We start from the raw sequence: 4,311 nt of genomic DNA, 5'->3' as shown, positions 1-4,311 counted from the left end.
AATGGTATTTCTATTTGCAACTTTTTGAGAAAGCGCCAAACTGCCTTCCATAGTGGTTGCATCATTTTACACTTCCACCAACAGTGAATAATAATTTGTTGCTTGCTGTTCTGTTAAATTTTGCTATTCATACTGGGGTGAGATGATATCTCATAGTTGTGTTTATTTGCATCTCTCTTAGAGCTAGGGATTTTTAGCACTTCATGTTTGTTTGCCATCTGAATGTCTTCTTTGGTGAAGTGTTTGTTCACATGCTGTGCCCATTTATCAATTGGATTGTTTACCTTTATCTTGTGGTGCTCGAGTATTTTATAAATTCTGGATATAAGTCCCTTAACTGACATGTCATTACCAAATACTTTTTCCCAGTCTGTGGCTTTCCTTTTTACCCTGTTGTTGAAGTTTTTTGATGTTATTTAATGCTTTTGCCTTTAGTAGAATCAGCCTGAAATTCTAACTTGCAGTACTGTTAGAAGTCAAGGTTTCTCAAAACTTTTAAATTTTCCCTTTCACTCCAAAACTACATGCTCAATCTTTAAAAAGGCTTAAGCTGCTTAGACTATATTGTGCTCACTAAAGGATTCTAGCTTTGTTGAGGATATTTTGGAATCCCTTATTCTACCCAAATCTAGGATATATTTTTTACCAATAAAGCTTTATGATTGGGTAAATTTAAAGGTGAACAGAGTTTGAAGGATAGAGTTGTGGAAATAAAGCTTTATGATTGGGTATATTTAAAGGTGAACGGAGTTTGAAGGATAGAGTTGTGGAAATATAGCTAGATTGGAAAGGTGCAGATGTGAGTTCTACTCTTACGACCTAAGTGTGTGACACTGGAACAGTTAATTGGCTTCCCTCCTATACAATGGAAAGTTAGAGTTGGATGACCCTTCCCAGACTAAAACTCTCTATTGGTTGCACATAGTGGAAATTAATGACATTCAAGATTGGAGTTTTGATGTGAAAAACATTCCTAAGGCCTATCAACTTTCAATTTTAAACACACTGTAGTACAATGTTTTAATACCCTTTAGGGTAGTGGTAAACACACTGTAGTACAAAGGTTTAAAGAAGTTTATACTTTACTAAGGCCATTTTGCCAATCAAGAAATAAACAATATAAAAAGAAATAGAAAACACTTTTATTTTTAACGGATTCTTAATATTTTTAACATCTTGTACGTTGTGAAAACATCCTTATTCCTTTCATCCCTTTAAATTCATTTAATGTAGCTACTAACATAATTCGAAATGCTGGTAGCTTTAGAGACACTGTGTTTCACACTTAAAAAAATTAATACTCAAAAGCTGTAAATGTGAGGAATTTATGTGAAAAATCTGAAAATATAGTAAATTAAAATGTCACCATCTGATGTTAATAATTTTTTAGAACTCTAAAAACTCTAATACCACACAGATGAAACTACCCAAAGTAAGTTTTAATTCAACATATTCACAGGTTCACACTAAAAAGTTGTGAGAATATCTTTTGCAAATTTTATTAAGTGTTGCAAGATGTTGAAGACACTCAGCACTCAAATGAAATATATGGTTTATGTCATTTTTGGCAAGACTATAGAAAATATGACATAAAAAGAAAAACATCTTACTTAAAATAGGGTCTTGACAGCAGTCAAAAATAGTTAACAACTTCATTTCCAAATGAGAATATTGGCTATTGTCAAACTTGTATTGAAACATTAGTTACCTCTTAGAGACACGAAACATATAAATAAAAAAAACATGACAAATATCCTTGATGTCTTCCACCTTTATAAAATAGAAAATTTTATAACTATTTCACTTTAGGTTACAAATACCTAATATTTTTAATATTTCCTTTTAGAATTATGAGTTCACAAATGAAGAAAAATTAAGAGGTGGCAGGTTGGCAGGAAACATCAGTTTATAAGGAATGAGAAATAGAGAATTCCATTAGCAAGGGAAAGAAAATCCATGGTCAGTGCTCCTGTACCTTCTAATCCCTCAGAATGAAAATGGTAGGAAACTTCCATCTCCCTACCACACATACATGGTATTTATATCTGCACTCTTTTTAATATATTTTATTTTTATTTTTTGGTCATTCTTTGTTATTTAATATATACATTTCAGAATTAAAGAAATATCTATGTAGGTAAGATGCCCATTTAAGTGTTAACGGAAATTTTCACTTGGTAATGTTAAGATTTCCAAGAGAAATTACAATAAACTGAGATTTTTGAGAAAAATACTGATACATGTTTCTGGCATAAAAATATCCCTTGCCATCAAACTGGTTCCAACTCATAGGCATCTTCCACTAGATTTGAGGCTTGTAAATCTTTAATAGAGGAGACTGTCCATTTTTCTGCCATAGATTTGCTGGGGGAACTGAATCGCTGACTTTACCATTAGTACACTAATTTGCTATATGCAAGCAGGATCCAAGTATCTTGGGATCCACCATAAACACGTATGGAAAGAGCAGTCAAGAAATCAAAAGACAAGTTGCACTGGTGAAATCTTATTAAAGAGCAATGAAATCACTAAAGACAAAGGTTTGCCCAATCTAAGCCATGTTATTTTACTATGGTAATGATCCAATTACTTCCTGGCCATTAGAGAGGGGAACAATAAATGAAGATGAAAGAAGAATGTCTTTGAATTGTGGTGTTAGAGAAGAGTACTAAATATACCACAGACTGTCAAAAAAAACAAACAAGTCTGTTTTGGACGAAGTGCAATCAAGGTATGCCTTGAAATTTCCTTCACTTTGGGCATGTTGTTAAGAATGATCAGCTGTTGGAAAAAGATATGCTGAGAAAGGTACAGGGTTAACGAAAGAGAGGAAGATTCTTAAAAGATGGACTGACACGGTTCGAGTATATCAGAGATTGTGAGGATGGTGAAGGATAGGGTAAGGTTCAGAATTGTTGTTTACAGGACTGTTATGAGTCATAGTTACGCAATGGCACCTAACAATGCCAGCAGGGCTTCTTAAATATTAAAAGCTCTGGGAAGATATATCACAGTCAATCATGGTTGCCTTTGACAGAAGGATTAGACGATCTTTATTTTCATCCTTAAGGTTTTTCTGGAGCTCTGGTGGCCTAGTGGCAAGAAGCTGCACTGCAATCCCAAAGGCATGCAGTTCGAGGCTACCAGCTACTCCATGGGAGAAGGATGGGCAATCCCCTCCCATGTGATTAACTACCTCTAAAAACCCACTGGAGGGTCAGCTATTGGTTGGTTCTGACTCTATGGTATACAACAACAACAACAATGGTTTGTCTACATTTATGTTTTTTTTTTTCAATAAACATTTTATAATTAGAAGAATTGTACAAAGGTTTCATTTTGTGGGTTTTCTTTAAAAAGAGATAGCTATAGCCAAAGACTAATAATATGATAATACCAATTAACAAACCTAATTTCTTTTTAATGAGCTCTAGTATTGATGTCTAGAAGAGGCTGCACTACCGCAAACCCAAAGCCTGAGCCTTTCTGGTGACTCTATCTACTAGTGGCTCCATGGAAGAGATATGGGCAATCTTCTCTCAGGTACTATACAGTATCAGAAACCCAATGGAGGGTGAGCTAGGAGTAAATTCCAACTTGATGGCAATGAAAGTGATAACCTGTTTTTAATTTGTCACAAATGGCACAGATATTTAGAAGAGGATGGCAAAATGCCGTTACAAAGAACATGGCTAAAGTTCTTTGACAATTCCTTACTTTGACTTACACCAATCATCAAGCAGAAATAATGTTAATATTTACTAGAAAACTGTATGAAGCCAGTGAAAGTATGCAAATTGATACCCCTAGTATTAATACAACTGCAGGATGTGACAATGGAGGTCATTACTACCACATTCCATTCCTTCTTCTTATTCCTGACTTTTCTTCTTTGGTTGTTCCAGCCAAAGGGAGATCAACTGTTGCTCCTCGGACATTCATTTGTAAGTTTTACAGACCACAGGGACTTAACAAGGAACTAAGAGGTGGAGCCCAAAAGAAAACAATACAAAGAAAAAGAAAAAAACTACAACCCATAGTTATGGAATGATTTTGACTCCTAGGAGTCCTCTTCTGGATGAGTTGAATAGAAGATCTCAAAAGGCAGCACGGGATGACAAAGCAAAATATTACAATGAAATGTGCAAGGAGATGGAGTCGGAAAATCAAAAGGGCCAAACTCGCTCTGCATATCTTAAGCTCAGGGAACTGAAGAATAAATTCAAACCTCGAGTTGCTATAATCAAGGATGCTTTCGGCAGAACGTTAAATGATCCCGGAAGTATTAAAAAAAGATGGAAGGAATATACT

At 34.8% G+C, this 4,311-nt stretch overlaps 1 protein-coding gene and 1 pseudogene across 1 annotated transcript in view; both read right to left on the bottom strand.

The window, feature by feature from the left end:
* LOC102853421 overlaps positions 1-3,942 on the bottom strand; it is a 13,319-nt pseudogene extending 9,377 nt beyond the window's left edge.
* Positions 1-4,311, bottom strand: part of CWC27 (CWC27 spliceosome-associated protein homolog (S. cerevisiae)) — a 288,670-nt gene that overhangs the window by 123,701 nt on the left and 160,658 nt on the right. The gene's annotated exons all lie outside the window — the stretch shown is intronic.

Source organism: Elephantulus edwardii, unplaced genomic scaffold (genome assembly GCF_000299155.1).
Source record: "Elephantulus edwardii isolate Elephantulus edwardi_28Jun2011 unplaced genomic scaffold, EleEdw1.0 scaffold00254, whole genome shotgun sequence".
Taxonomy (NCBI): Eukaryota; Metazoa; Chordata; class Mammalia; order Macroscelidea; family Macroscelididae; genus Elephantulus; species Elephantulus edwardii.
Note: the sequence above shows the minus strand (reverse complement) of the source record. Positions and strands in the feature narration are given on the sequence as shown.